The 15,335-nt window shown below is 43.0% G+C and overlaps 1 long non-coding RNA gene across 1 annotated transcript; it reads right to left on the reverse strand.

Moving 5' to 3' along the window:
- Positions 1-13,800: 13,800 nt before the first annotated feature.
- Positions 13,801-14,040, reverse strand: LOC108094960. Its single transcript, XR_001771584.2, has 2 exons — positions 13,921-14,040; positions 13,801-13,853 (listed from the first exon to the last, which is right to left on the reverse strand). It is a non-coding gene; the product is annotated as an uncharacterized LOC108094960 (long non-coding RNA).
- Positions 14,041-15,335: the final 1,295 nt, after the last annotated feature.

Consider the following 15,335-nt stretch of genomic DNA (forward strand, 5'->3'; position numbering starts at 1 on the left):
AGGCGACCTTTTCGCTTTGTCACCGTCGCCCGTCTTTGATAATTGAAACCGTAGAGTTGCTTGGCTTGGGTTGGCAAAGGATTCGGTTGGTTTTTTTTCCTCTATTCGATGTCGTCGTACCCACTCCTCTGGAGTGCCGCTTGCCGAGAGTTATTCGTGCGATTACTCCTGTCGGTATCTGTGCCGTATTGTGGTGCGAGTGGGACATTTAAAGGGCCTTCCTCCTTCCCAAGGCACTTCCTTTGCATAGGAGTCAGCCCCTAAAACGCTCGCTGCTTTTTGATATTGCCTCGGATTACACGGAGCACCCTTCCTCCTTCCTCTTTCTCCACTCCCATTTTCCAGATCGGATCCGGCAGGCAGTTGTCCTGGCTGCTGTCGCATAATTGCAGGTTGCAGCCAAGGGCTTTGATTTTCGGCTGCTCTGCCGCGGTTTCCCCTTTTTTGCCTTGTGTTTCGGATTTCAGTTTGTCAAGTTCTCCTTGCCTCGACTGCTCCTGGCATCAGATGCGTTTTTATTTGTTTGCTATCTTTGTCCCAGCGCCAACATCATCAACATCATCAACAACATCGCCATCGCCATCGTTTCGTTTGACAATTTTCCGCTTGACATTCAAGATTTTAATCGCTGGCATTTGCCATAACTAGATTCTTGGGGTTTGGCGTTTGAACAGTCTCGTATTTCACCTAGCGCCGCTTGCCAGAAAAGTCTCACCAGAAGGGGAAATTCCTTGGTTTTATTACTGCCAAGAAAATGTCAAAAAGATTATATACTATAGGTATATTAAAGAAGCTTTGAGAAGCAAGTGCTGGTTTTTCGCAATAAATCCTACGTTTATAACTGAAATCAATATACTCGTATTTAAATAGTCAATTTAAAAACAAAAATCTTCGGTATATCTTCTATTTAAAACTTCAATTATTTAATGCATTCTAAATTTGATTTACCCACGCACTTGAAAATCCCTTTCTAACATCCTGGTTATCTTCCCTTGGGTTTTCACCAGCGTTGACAAAGGATCTGAGGTCTCTTTTAACCCAAGTACCCATTTCCGCTTTGTGTTTTGGCCAAGAGCTCATTACGCGCCTCATTATATAAAGGGGAAGGTGAAAGGGAAGACAAACACAATGCCAAAAAATTAAAAGCGAAATTAAACACATTCAATTATATTTTGTGAGCAATTTTTCGCAACGCAAAGTTGGCCAACATCCCCGGGGCGAAAGGTGAAAAGTTATCCCTGTTGCCTGTTACGTTGCCATTAACGTTACGTACAGTTCGCCACCCTCGATTGTGTTTGTGTGGCTGACCCTCGGAGAAGCTTTGTTTTCCCGGGCTTCTCGGGCAGGTGGGCCCTTCCAAAAATATGGAAGAGTAATGCCGAACATCAGCGCTTATAACTGTGCCGATTATGAAGTTAATTTATCAGCAACGGAGCGGATGAGCAGGCAGCCAGTCAGTCAGTCAGTCAGTCAGACGCTCGTTCATTCATTCATTCACTCACTGTCAGCCGGGCGGGGATTATGGCCAGGTTGGTGGGTTGGCTTTTCGGTTGCCATTCGGGATTGAGCCATTTGCTGGGGCGGACATTCATTAAGCCATCAAATTGCTGAAGACAAATTTACCCAGTCAAATGAATAAGTGAGCAGGTGAAGAGGGCCGCTAGTGGAGTTCTGCAGCTGAGTATCACTGATGTTTTAAAGAACTGCGTAGCACTCCTCGCTTGCTGGCTTAAAGCTGGCCCGAATAGTTGTGCGGGGAGTTCCTTTAACTTGTAAGCAGTTGGCAAAGTTCCGCTCCTTGGCAACTTTTTGCGACTGCTCCACCCCCGCTCTTTGTTCACTTGCAGAAATTCCTGCTTCAATTTACTTTCAACATGCTTTTTCAAGGAGTTTTCCCTTTTTTCTTTCTCTTGCTTTCCGGGTATCCTGGCTTTCCCCCCACACACTCATACATACACATATACATGCCTTAACGATAAGACGCACGCACACTACGATGAGTGGGTGGTTGGATGGTGGGGTGGTGGGTTGGAGTTAGTGGGTGGTTGTGTGACGTCTACAGTGCCGTAGACATTACCGCAGCCACGAGCGTGTTTTACGTTCATCTGTCTACTTAACGTTGCAGGACTCATCCCCAGATCCTGTTCGAGTCCCACTTTCTTCTACCCCCTCCCTCATCCTCACCCCCTTTATCCTTGTCGTCGTCGTCTGCGTTTTAACGTACTAATCCTTGCTTTTATCTCTTGTTTGACTTTTGCTACGCGCACTCCATACACTGGCTCATTTAATGTCATTGTCGCTGCCGCCTCGCCGCCATTTTCACCATTTCCATTCGCCATTTTCCCCCACATTTCCCACTTTTCCGCCCCTCGCAATCCTTTCCAAATATTTGTCAATTTGTATGCGCAAGTTTCTTTTCAATTCGCACCACACGGCGTATGCGTGTCATAAGCGATTCTTAAAGTGTTTGTCCTGGAGCCTTGATTTCGCTTCTGCCGCTGAATGGAAGTGTTTGCTTGGGTTTCCGCTCATCGCATTTGGATTTTCATTTATTTACCTTTCATCTTTCCTGACGTTTCGCCATCGCTGGTCGTACATTTCATTAATCAACGGCACGTGACCGAGTATTAATTTTTAAACCCATCGGGAATTCCGGAGTGGCTAGCTGTTTACTTTTTATTTCTCTCGCTGCTGTTAAAGTGAAGTTTTTGTACTCTTTCAAGCAAGTATAAACTTTACTACTAAATTTAGTCTAGGGTATTTTCAAGTTCTGAACACACACTCTTTAATTTGTAGCGTATTTATGTTGGTTTTGCCGTTGGCTTACATGGCGTATGCGAGCTGCACAAACAATTCGACTTTCTAAAGAAAAGAGGTTGCCTTCCCCGAATTAAATTAAGTTTTCCTTTTTACTCCTGCAAAAAGGAGGAATATGAACAGTCGGGCATTCATCTCTTTAATGATGGTTTCGGCTTCCACTCCCTGCGAAATTCTAATGGGCAACTCGACTTCTCGTCTGGCTCACATGCAACGCAACACAATAAAGCCAAATTAGCCAGATGACAATGACAACGGGCCTTTTGGACCAGCCAGCCAAGCGCTTTGGGGGCTCAAATGCGTATTTATTATAATTAACAGAAATTAAAAGGGCTAAATTGTGAAATTGTGCTCGAAAAGTAAGTGCCGTTCGTTAAAGCGCGGGAATGTCGGATGCGGATGCGGATGCGAATGCGGAGCTTCAGCTTACCGCTGGCTTGTGTGTCTTGCCATTATATAACAGACATTATCAACGCTAATTCAGTTATTTCTTAATTATAAACTACTTACGCCCGCCTCGCTGGGAGCGTAACAAATTTTCTAACTCGGAGGGGGGAGTTGGGAAATGGGGGCTGTTGGTTGGAAAAGCTGTTGGGAAAGCGGAACACGTGTGCCGTTGTCTCAGTTACAGTTTTTGCTGCATAATTACCAAACTTGTGTGTAGTTATGATAGCTCGGATTACGCTGCGCAACTTTGGCCGCCTTCTCAGATGGCCAACTCGCGGGAAAACAAGAAGTTGACGGCCGGAGGCGCCGGGCGTTTGTTTGCCCAATTTGCTACCCCTTTGAGCCCCTTTGAGTCGGCGCAGCAACTACAATTGGCAACTTACCCGCCTCTGCCCGTCTGGCAAAACACTTCAACCAGCGAACTTTGATTGAAATATAAAATTTTAATGAGGCGGCGGCTGTTCAACCGAATCCCACTGCCAGCAGAATAGTCGTTGTATTTCGCTCGCTCGGTATTGTAAAAATCGAAAGAAGCAAACAAACAGGCAAACACAAACAAATGGAACTTAAAGAAACAATGATGCTGGATCCAGAATCGAGTTAGGGGAAGTCGGGCGGTTGCTGGATTCCGGGGTTACTCAGATGGCAACTTATAAGACATTTTCGAACAGACAAAAGACAAACAAGGCGGGGAAACTGCGTTGTTTTCTAGTTGCTACTTTAAAATTTATGATGTTTGCGCACTTGAACAACCGCCAGAATATTCGCTAATGAATTTAGCCTTTAGAAGATCAATTGAAATATAGTCGAAATTGGTTTATGGATCTACAAACAGCTTGCGGGGTTGTGAAGAAATCTCTAGGAAACGGATGCCCTTAAAAATATTTTAATTATTCCCAACAAAAAATAGAATAAATTTCAAGCTCACAAAAACCATTGAATTTGTTTTCTCTACTTTTGTATCTCAACTTTCTTTTCAGTAAAGTACGTATCTCAGCAGTTGTAATAAAAATCAAATCACCAAACCACATTTCGGGTGCCCAAGAATTCAAGTTCTGGTTCAAAGAGCACAACCGAATGTTAATGGTAAATGAAGTATTAATTAGCATCGAACTACTGTGGGGCACCAAAAAGAAAGAAAAGCACAAACGAAAGAAAACCCAAAATGGAAAAGGGCGAGGCACCGGGCGATAGAGACTCGAATACAGTGAATTACTGAGGAGACGAACACAACAAAACACACACAACTGCGAGAAATGATTAATTACGCTCAAGAGTTGCCAGAGTTGCCTTTGAGTATGATTTATTGTAATTTAATTGTGGCACATTATGCGGTCGATTTGGGGTTTGCATTTGAATGGCATTTTTGAGCATGGAAATTGCCAAACAAGATGGAGCAAGATTGAACCGACATCAAAGCCGCTGGCGAAAAGTTTTACTTGTCTCGGAGGAGGAGGCGAAACAAAAGCAAATTATCATATCATCGAAAGTTGAAGGACCCACAGGAGCTGTGAGGCAGTCTTATTGATGAGCAGTGTTGCCAAACTATGGGATCAACAATTTAAAGTGGTTCAAAATGAGGTTAACAACTTTCTCAGCAGAAATTATAAAATTTAAGAAGCAAAACTAGAACAAAGTGAAACAATTATCTGATAGATTATATAAATAGATTTTCTGGAGTTCATAGCTTTAATATTTTCTAAGAAGTTTTGATAATAAATATCCTAAAATAACTGGCATGTGCAAAATAGCTTTAATTCAGCTAGATATTAGCCAAGCAAACACCTCTTGCAATGCCTTTGTTTTTGTTTGGCCGTCCGTCTGGCAAGCCAGGCAGCCAGGTGAAAGGAATTATATATTCCCCTGATTATAATTTCATCAGCGGCAACACTAAAGAATCATCGAAGGCACGCCGAAGACAGCCATCCACTCCACTTCACTCCACTCCACTTCACTCCGGTCCACACTCCGCGCGATGTGGTTGCAATGATTGAGTGGTGGGGCAGGATGCGCCTCCCCCAACTTATTGACTGGCAGGAATCCTCGGAACCTGTCCTGGCAAGAGCTTCGCATGCCCCAACAAGCTGGCTGGCAGACAGAAATCAATTGTTCCCATTATTATAATGAGATTACTTACCTACTGAACGACAAAACGTAGTGCCCAGAAAGCAGGCAGTCCTCCACTCCACTCCACTCCTCTCGTCTCCACTTTCCTACAGATATAGATATATAGATGGAAATGGATGTGTAGATGGCAGCTCGCTCTGTGTCGACGTTCGCCTGCCAATATAATGACTTTAGTAGTCAGCGGAAAATGCTGGAAAATTGCTTGGCAAATGCTCGAGTTGAAGGTTCGTTCGAATTTCAGGAGCTCCACTAGCAGCAGAAGCAACCTGAGCATCAGCAGCAGGAAGCAAATTTTTACCTGTTTTCCTTTTTGTTTTTCCCAATACATATATTTTTGCCCCCGCCCTCCTGCATTTTCCCCAGCAGCGTTTATCAGTTTTGCATTGCATTTGAGCTGAGATTAGCGGCAGTAAAGGGGGCCACAACGAAATCGAATCGGTAAGTCGTTTAATGGGATTCTGATTTTCCGATTTTGCTAAAATTCTTCAATGGAGAGTGGATGAAAGTTTGCTGCATTCCGATTGAAAATTAATAAGCCACTTCCCCACCAGCTGGCAGATATCGAACATTTGATTGGGTGCTGGAAGAACTAACTTGAATTCAATGAACTGAAGAGTGAATTATTATCTTTTTCTCCACTTGAAATTTCGACTATAGGCCATTAGGTCAGAAGAGTTAAAAATTCATAAATCTGTGCCTATACAGATTTAAGATATTTCCATACTTCAGCCGTAAATTAATATTATCTAACCTAAAAGAAATCGATTAACTTAATAACTGATTTTTACTTCACAGCATTTAATCAAATTCCCAATTTCACTTTCATTCAATTATATTCCCTTTAATGAATTTTTTGTATCCCCTGCCTTCTTTATTTCATTATTAGCTAAAAGCCCTATTAAATTCTCGTTCCCAAGACATTTTTCATTTGCAATGAACTCGTTCAATTCCATTGTTGCGATGCCCAGACCGAACTTTCTTTAGAATGGCACTCATACTTCTTTACACGAGTTCACATCGTCTGACTTCCAGCAGAATGAAAGCGGAAAGATGTGTGTCAAATGCTCTTTGGCTCAGACAATAGAAAGTGAAGCGCCTTCCATTAGAGAATAAACAGTTTGAAGTCGACGATGGAGATGCCACAAGGCAATAGATACTTTGCAGCAATGTTTGGAGTGTTTGGTTTTTGATCTTAACCCACATATGCGATACGCAGCTCCGAAAAGATGCTTGCTGCATCGTTTAACCGAAGGTGTGAAGCAACTTTCGATTTTCACAGCTAAGTAAACAACAATTGAAATGAGTAAGGCCCGAATAAATGGGAAATGGCCGGGTTGAAGAAGGAATGGTCAATGGTCTGGACGCGGCTCAATTTCAGATGGACGGAAAGAGTTGGCAGCCAGCTTCAGACACTTATAGCAATATCGATTAACGACCCGAAGATGAAACTCCATTTGGAGCCATCACTTTGGGCACTGAGAAAAATAACCCCTCTGTTCAGGTTTTATTTGATTAAATATATAATATTTAGTTATTACTCCAGGTGTTACATAAAACCAAAAACTAAATAGTCTATTGCAGCTTACTTTGAACTACGTAAGTATAGTTCAAAAGTATATGAACTCTGTTTTCACCTCGATTTTCTTGAGGTGTTCGGCTTAAGTGCCCTGCACAAGACTCGATGGGACAGGCGGGAAGCGGAGTGTGAATATCGCATGTCAGTGGAGGTATAATTAATGCGGGTCAGACGCCGATTACAATGCGCCGACTGACAGCTTGAAGTGTCCATATGTGCCTGTCTAGGAAATGGCCAACGGGCAATGACAAGACGAAAGCCTTCGTGGCCAGAAAGAAAGAAACGCCATGATAAGCGAATTGTGCTAACTTAGCCCGAGAGCAAATGTATCACTTGCCCCCCACAACATGAACTATTGAGACCGACTCTCAATGAATTTTATATTTATGGTTCAACAGCCGCAGGAATTTGTCTAACAATTCCCCGCCCGCCTCTGTGTTCTTCTGGCTCGTGGAAAATTAATGAATTTCCTATGCAAATGCCGGAGCACGAAATAAAATTTAATGTCGGGCAAAAAATGCGCTGACGACGTGCCAGTGACAATGGAACTGAAGGAGGAGCTGGCAAATTGTTGCAGAAGAAAAATTAAACGCATTAGGAAAGGCGAGTCCTCGCCGTGTCCTTAAAGCGCAGCAACTAAACCTGCTCGTCGAGCTCTATCGATTTATGCAAAACCGACTTTCCGCTCCTCAATCCCCACAAACCCCAATGCCTGTCATTATTGTGTTCGTTTAGGCATTGTTGCCTCAGCCATTGTCGTCGTTCCTTGGGCCGGGTTTGGTGCCCGTGACAGCCATTCACTCTGTTTGACTTTGGAGACAGCCGGGAACTGGGTCATCGCCGGATGGATCAGCCAGCAGCGATGTCCTTGCCCCAGTCCCGAGCTCATTTCGGGCCCCACCGCCGCTGACGTGCAACTGTCGGCGGTGGCAAGTCAATTGCCGTCGATAAACAATTTGCGAAATATTCAATGCATTTTCAGGCCACTCAATGAATGAGCTGCGGGCGGTTTGTCGTCTCTCCACTCGATTCCAAGGACCTTTGTTCGAAGAAGGAGTTTAAATGAGACTGGGATTAGGAAAGCTATTATGCAGAAACGCAGATATTGAAAACCTTCATATTTTCTTTTGTTTCTAAGTGAAAAAACACAATTTACTTTAAAAATACAATACATTTAAGTTATATACACATTTTATTAATAAAATAAAAATAAATCTATTCGAGAGAAGGAATTCAAGTAAATTCATTAAAAAGCAAAATACAGATGTACGCAAGTTTAACATTTTGTAATAACCCTTTAAACTTAAAGTTTCTTTTATTTTCTTTTATTTTCCAATGACGTGTCACTGCCTTATCTTTTCATCGACAATTGAAGTCATATTGAAATGTTCCGCATGCACTTTAAGGCCGTTTGGGAAATCATGTAATATCACTGCACGGCAATTGCATACCTGAGGTAGTTGCATCACCCTTTACACCCCTTTTGCCACCAAACAACCGCACCACCCACGTTGTCTTGCGGTGGCGTTTTGCATAAGAACGGGAGAAGACAGTTAATATGCTTAGAGCCTGGCCCGCTGCTGGTGGCACACAACAGCATAAATTGGCTAATTAGGCGCAATTAAATATCCCTTTTGATTGCGGTTGCCTGTCGCACTCACACTCGCATAGGAAGAGACTCAACACACAGACACGACTTGCACACCCACCCACACACTCTGTCATAAGTTTTTGTTGCAATTTTTCGTCCTTTTCGTGGCAATGTTGGACCAGGGGAAAAGTCGAGAGTGTTCGTTGGGCAACGCCCGGTGTTAGAAGGCTGCAAAGTCCTCCGCCCACTAACATAAACAGATGTGGGTGAATAAATAGAATCAGATCAGGGGAAGATATAAGGGTATAATATTTTTGAAAAAGTAATAGAGGCTGAAGTATCGTTAATTGATTTTGTTTTATAAAATCTTGTTATGTTGTGGAATTAGTTTATTTAAGCATTTTTTAATCATGCACTATTGAAACTTAAAGTGTTTTTCACCTTTTTCAAATATAAAATATATAAACATTTGTCAATCATATAATCTTGACCACAGCTGTACCTTAACTCATACACCCACTTGCGCTCACACACACACATTGAAGTCTTGCCACAACGTGGAAAAAGTTTTGCCGCCGAGCACAAATGTTATTTTCGTCGCTGTTTTTGCCCCTTAAGGATAGTGCCAGTGTGCGAGGGAGATAGTGTGAGTGAGGGAGCGAGTGAGGGGAAAGCGGAAACGGAAGTCGGGACTTGCCAACCGCAAACTTTTCATGTAGCAAAAACGGCACTTCGAGAGAGCTCAGGCTTTTTGCACGCCCGCGAATGTGTGTGTTCAAATAATTGAGTTGGCATTGGTCTCTAAAAACAACATAATTACCGTAATTAATTGTAATTAAAGTCAAATAAATTATGTGCAATGCAAAATTTGCCTATTCTGTTAGTTTTTTGTTTTCGGTTCCGACTCAAACAACTGTAACAACCGCTGCGAGCAACAAATGCTGGCCCAAAAACCCGTCTAGACCCATTGACACTTACAAGCGCCAGCTCTGTTGGCCTTCTAACGGTTTCTGGCATCACGCACACAGCGACAGAAGGCCCAGCAACAACTGGCGGCCAACGAAAAAAACACGAAGCGAACTGAACCACGGCAACAGCCACTCGAAGAGCGTCTAAAATTTGTACCTACAACTATTTCAGCTAATTCTGCAGCGCATTCCCTAACAACACTTTGTGTTCTGGTTTCCCCCGCCAAACTTCTGCCTCATGCGAGGTGCTGAAACTCTTCCTGAGATCTTGAGAAAAGCCAAACCAAATTTTTTATTGGCTGCAACACCCGCACAGTGGGTGCAGATGAAGTAGATCTCAGGAATTCTTGCTAAAAAAAATATTTGAATGGATAAATTAATATCATGTTTAAAATAATTAAACTATATTCTGAAATAAATGTGGGACGTACTTCGCCAGTGCAGTTTTATCTTTCATTAGAATATATTTTATCTGAGTCATGTAATCCCTTTAAAGCCTTTTGCAAAGTTGTTTTTTAGCCACTGTATATAAGCCCTGTATCCGCTGTTGGCCCGCTGCTCCCTCCACTTCACCACTCCACCTCTCCCAGCGATCTCTTAAGATCGCGTTTGCCGCGACGCATGCGCAAAATGCCGAACAATTTTCGGCGCAGCTGTGCCTGACTGAACTTATCTTGGGGATCTGGATCTGTACCCCGTCACCCGTCCCCTTCCCTTCCCCCGCAGACCCACAACGCTAACTACGCTGACAGCGAGAAGTGCCGAAAAGAGCCAGGCCAACGGGCAGCAACAAAAGTAACAAAAGCAACAAAGCGGCCAGAACGATCCGGCCTGGTTAAGCTGCACTCGTTTGCCTGTCGCTCATTTGGCGGCCCGTCCATTCGGTTTCGCTTTGGTTCGTTCTTGTTAACTGCCGTTCGGCGGGACTCGCAGTCGCAGTCGCAGTCGAAGTTGGAGTTGGGGATTTTGGCCATAAGTGGTATAATTTGGGCTGCTACATTATGTCGCGCACACAGATACTCGTACACTGAGCCGAAAAGCCCGGCGTCTCCGCAATTAAACGTGTGGGCAATTGGCAATTGGCGACCAGAGGCGTTCGGCGGCCAAATGAGTGGGTTAGTTAGTGGGCCGTGGCTCTGATTGGGCATTTCGTGGCATAACTAACCCGCAATGTGTCCAAGTAACACAGTTCCAACTGCATTCGCCTGAAATTGCAATTGCAATTCGGATTGCAGTTGCAACAGCAGCAGCATGCAGCATGTTGCGGCTGTTGGTGGGGAATGCGTGATACTGCCGAGATTTCGGGGAGATAACTGCCCGACTAGCGGCCTAAATGGACACACGGCGCAGATCTGAGGCATTAGGAATGCGATATCTGGGAATTTGACTAATTCCCCTTCAGCACATCCATAAACGCTTCCCACGCACCCAAAAGTCTTCCCATTCTTGGACATCCCGCGATAGCATCGCGAACAAAATACTCTTCGCTATCGAGGGTGGCTTTGTGACTTCCTCAAATCGGCAATCGACTAGCCGAGTTAAACAAAAGATTAAACAAAACGTGGCTACAAATTATGACCGCCAGTCAGTCGGTGGGTTTGAAACCCCAGACTATCTGAGATCGGAGCTCTGTCCGAAGGGCCAATAAATTACCACCGAAACTCAGAGTTGTGCAGCTGCGGATGCGGATGCGGATGCGGATGCATAATGGGTGGTTCAACATCCACCACACGTGTCTGCCACTCTTATCTAGCGACTGCAGTCGCCGCACAAGGGGGCGTGGCTGCGTGACCTTCGCCAAGTTTTTGGCCATGTTTGTCATGTTTACACCTCCCACAGATCCACAAAACGGAGCGGAATCGCAATCCCCTGCAGCAGCTGCCGCCTGTACTTAAGACTGATATGATAATGAGGGCTTCCTCTGGCAAGTATCCCGCCGAAATAAATCATGGTTAAGCCCCACTATGTTAATTGGCCCAAAGGGCCGGCCAGAGAGTCCGTTGCAGAGAGACAAAGAGAGAGGACCAAATTGGACGCACAAATTCCTGCCAATTTGAGCAATTTTCGCCCAAAAAACAAAGCTGTTTCAGCAGTTGGGTGTCGGCAGTCGGGAGTCGGCACTTGAAGAGCCTCCAACAAACACTCGAATACGCAAATTTAAATAAAATCATCAAGAATCGGAAATTTGAATTTCCGAAAAGAGGCACTCAGCTGGTTGGTTGGTAGCCAGGTAGCCTAACCAGCGGGCCATCCATTCCAGCGACTCGACCCGTCCACTTCAACCTGGCTTGGAGCTAACTTTTTGGTCTGCCGATGCCGATGCCAATGCCGCTGTCGGTGTCGCTGGGCTTTTTAGCCTGGCCGAAATGCCGGTCCGTCAGTCAGCACCTCATTCAAATGGCCCCCGACGTCTGTCCGTGGTCTCGAGTTCTGGTTCTCCGGTGGTTCAACGGGCTGTGTCCTAAGTGCACCACTCTGCCTGCCCCACAACGTCTTCTCGAATCGTTCTTTTCGTTTCGTTTCGTTTCGATTCGCTCCGCTCTTTCTTCCCCAGTTTCTGTTTCAGCCAACTTTCAGTGCTCTTCCTGCTGAAGTGCATACAATTGAAATAATTTCCGTGCGCCCCCCAGAAAACGGAGGAAAAGGGGGCGGGGCAACCTTCCATCCTCCGTCGAGTGCAGCGCACTTTTTGCATAATTAAATTTATTTTTTAGTTGCATGCCATCGTTTGTAGGTGGTACTCGGCATAAAGTAGTCGTAATATTTTAATTAAAATTACTTTTGTTTTCAGCCATTGAGTTAGGAATAACAAGCTAGAATGCTTATTACCCAAAAGATTTTTGGGTGGAAATACATTTTATACCTCAAAGTAAGGTTCTATTTCATTATTTCAAATATTTTGTATGGAAAGTATTTCATTACGAATATTTTGACTTATAATAAAATTAATATTTACTTTGAATATTTTAAATATTAAATGTAGTTTTCTTAACCTTCACTCCCTTTGTTATTTTTAATGGGATAAAGCCCAAATTAATCATTAGAGCATAAAAAGTGAAATGTCAGAGTTTCGTGCATTTAATCTAGTTTTTTGGCAGCCAACCCAGTGCAGTCTTGCCCCAGAAAATAGTAATAATAGCGCCTGGGCATTGCCTGTAAGCAATTTCGCCTGGAAGTAGGCTAACAAAATTTATGTCAACTGACTGCGCACAACTTTTGTTAGCCGCAGACTACTCGCCGCCGCACTTTGCCCAGATAATAGGAGAGATGACCGAGGGGGGAACTGGGATTTCTGCATTCCACCGAAAGCCTGAGGAAAACCAAAATGTATCCAAGGGAAAACAAGAGGGAAGAGAGGAGCAGCGAGCGAATAAAAATAAAACTGTCCAGAAATTTTAATATAAGCCACTGCGTTGTTCTCTGGCCGGGAAACTGTGTCACTAGGCAGTAGCACTTCCTTATCCCCACCTCGATTCCTGCCACCTTGGCTGGAGTCCTGGCTAAAGACGGCTGCATTATGGTCGGGCTTAGGGCCAAAGCCCAGATCCTGTTGCAGTGCCTTTTTGCTTTGGCAACCAGCGAACCAACGAGCCAACGAACCAACGAACCGTTTTCGAACAGAAAGCCAATTCCTGCAGCTCCTTTCTCGTGTCGCGCCGTGTGGAGGCATTTTGTCTTTGACAAAAATTTAATACACGGCAGTTTGTCTTTGGCTTTGTCCCCCAAAAAGTTCAACAGCGAAGCACCTGGATCAGGAGCCCCAGAAAAGGAGGTACAAATCTTGTCGCCACTTGCGTGTGCAACAGTAGCAGCAGCCACACCAACTGCAAGCCTCGTGTTTTACATGACAAGCGAGTAAGCGAGTAAATCGCACGGGGTTAAGGGTTAAGATTCTTTCAGTTGTTGCTACGGATAAGTAGTTGCAGTTAGTTTTTCATCTTCAGATCCCACGAAGAACACGAGTCTTTGCGCTTTTGTGTGTTTAATCAGCAATGCATTTTAGTTTTCCCTGCAACTTACTGAGTTTTCTTCAATTGATTTCTTTTAGGTAAATTCGTTGGCGGCTTATTGGTTCCAACAACAAGTTGGGCTTGGGTTCCCTCAAGGGAAACCAGCAGAGCCACCAATGCAAAATAGATATTCATTTTAAAGGAGAAAGATGATGATTCTAAATGAAAAGGAACGAGCAAAACTATGTTATATATAGATTCTAGCCGTAATTAATTTAATTTATTATTGATTTCGTTCCGGATAAAAAGTTGTGCAGAAATAAATCGATTATTTTTCGTTTGTTTATTCAGCAATTCATTTTAAAGGTTTCTCACACCTAAAAAAATTTTATTGAATTGGTTTCATTTAAATGAAATCTCTTATCCTTCATTTCCCTCTCGTACCTATAAATCCTGTAGGATGTTGCGCTCTTACGAGGGGAACCAGTAGAGCCGCCAATGCAATATAGATCTTCATTTTCAAGAGTAAAGACGTAGGTTTCCTTTGAAAAAGACCCAGCTCGACTCGCTTATATATAGATGCTAACCATATCTAATACAAATTATATGTAAATGCCTGCCGTACATAATTAAAAAAAACGTCTTTATTTTTTTATTTATTTCGTTTCGGGTAAAACAGAGGTGAAGTATTAAATCGATTTTTTTTTTTAAAGTTCTTGAACTTTCGTTTATATATTCAGCAATGCATTTTACAGGTTTCTTACACCTTGAAAATTTTTGTTGAATGGATTTCACGTAAATGAAATCTTTTATCCTTCATTTCCTTCTGGCCGCTTTGGTTCTGGAACAAGTCGAGCTTGGGTTCCAACGAGGGAAACTAGTAGAACCACCAATGCGAAATAGATCTTCATTTTCAAGAGTAAAGACGTAGATTTCTTTTGAAAAAGACTTCGCTAGACTCGCTTATATATAGATGCTAACCGTATCTAATACAAATTATATGTAAGTATAATTTACAAAAAAAGGAATTTAATTTCGTTCCGGTTATTTAATTATTTTTCCTTTTTTTTTTTTGTTCGCGTAGCCGTTTACGGCACAATTCGCGGAAATTTGGAGTCGGTGGTAGATCCTATAGAAAACAGTCTGTCATAGTCAATAAAGTACTCTAAAAGGCTCATGCAAGTTATAATCAGATCTGCAATGATTTACTACTAAAGAAACATCATTTCTAGTTAATCATCTTGGCACCGAGAAACGTAGTCTACCCAACAAGACAGGACTGTCAATTTTACCACTTATTAGGTTACCAACAAATACAGCAAGCATAGAGTAGTTCTACATCGTTAGTAAGGGAGGGAAAGTTAATAAGGGACAATCTATTGGAATAGGAGGGTAGGAATAGGTTTGCAATCCAGTTTAGGCGGCGTAGGGCAAACAGTAAAAATGTGAGGAGAGAATTTAAGTTTAGGATCCAAAAGGAAGCCAAGATCGTCAACAAGCGTTATACTTTCCGAAGTTATTGCTGCACCTGTTTTAAAAATTGCTTAGGTCTGATTGAAAATTAAAATGACGGGATATAACAGCGGTAAAGTACTATCACGATAATTTTTTTAAAAGTTCTTGAACTTTCGTGTATTTATTCGGTAATGCATTTTACATTGTTTTGCACCTTGGAAAATTTGGTTTTATTGATTTCATTTGCGATCATAAGGAGGAAGTCGATCATAAGGAGGAAGTCGAGCTTGGGTTCCAACGAGGGAAACTAGTAGAACCACCAATGCAAAATAGATCTTCATTTTCAAGAGTAAAGACGTAGATTTCTTTTGAAAAAGACCTGGCTAGACTCGCTTATATATAGA

This window comes from Drosophila ficusphila, unplaced genomic scaffold (genome assembly GCF_018152265.1).
Source record: "Drosophila ficusphila isolate 14025-0441.05 unplaced genomic scaffold, ASM1815226v1 contig_414, whole genome shotgun sequence".
NCBI classification, from domain to species: Eukaryota; Metazoa; Arthropoda; class Insecta; order Diptera; family Drosophilidae; genus Drosophila; species Drosophila ficusphila.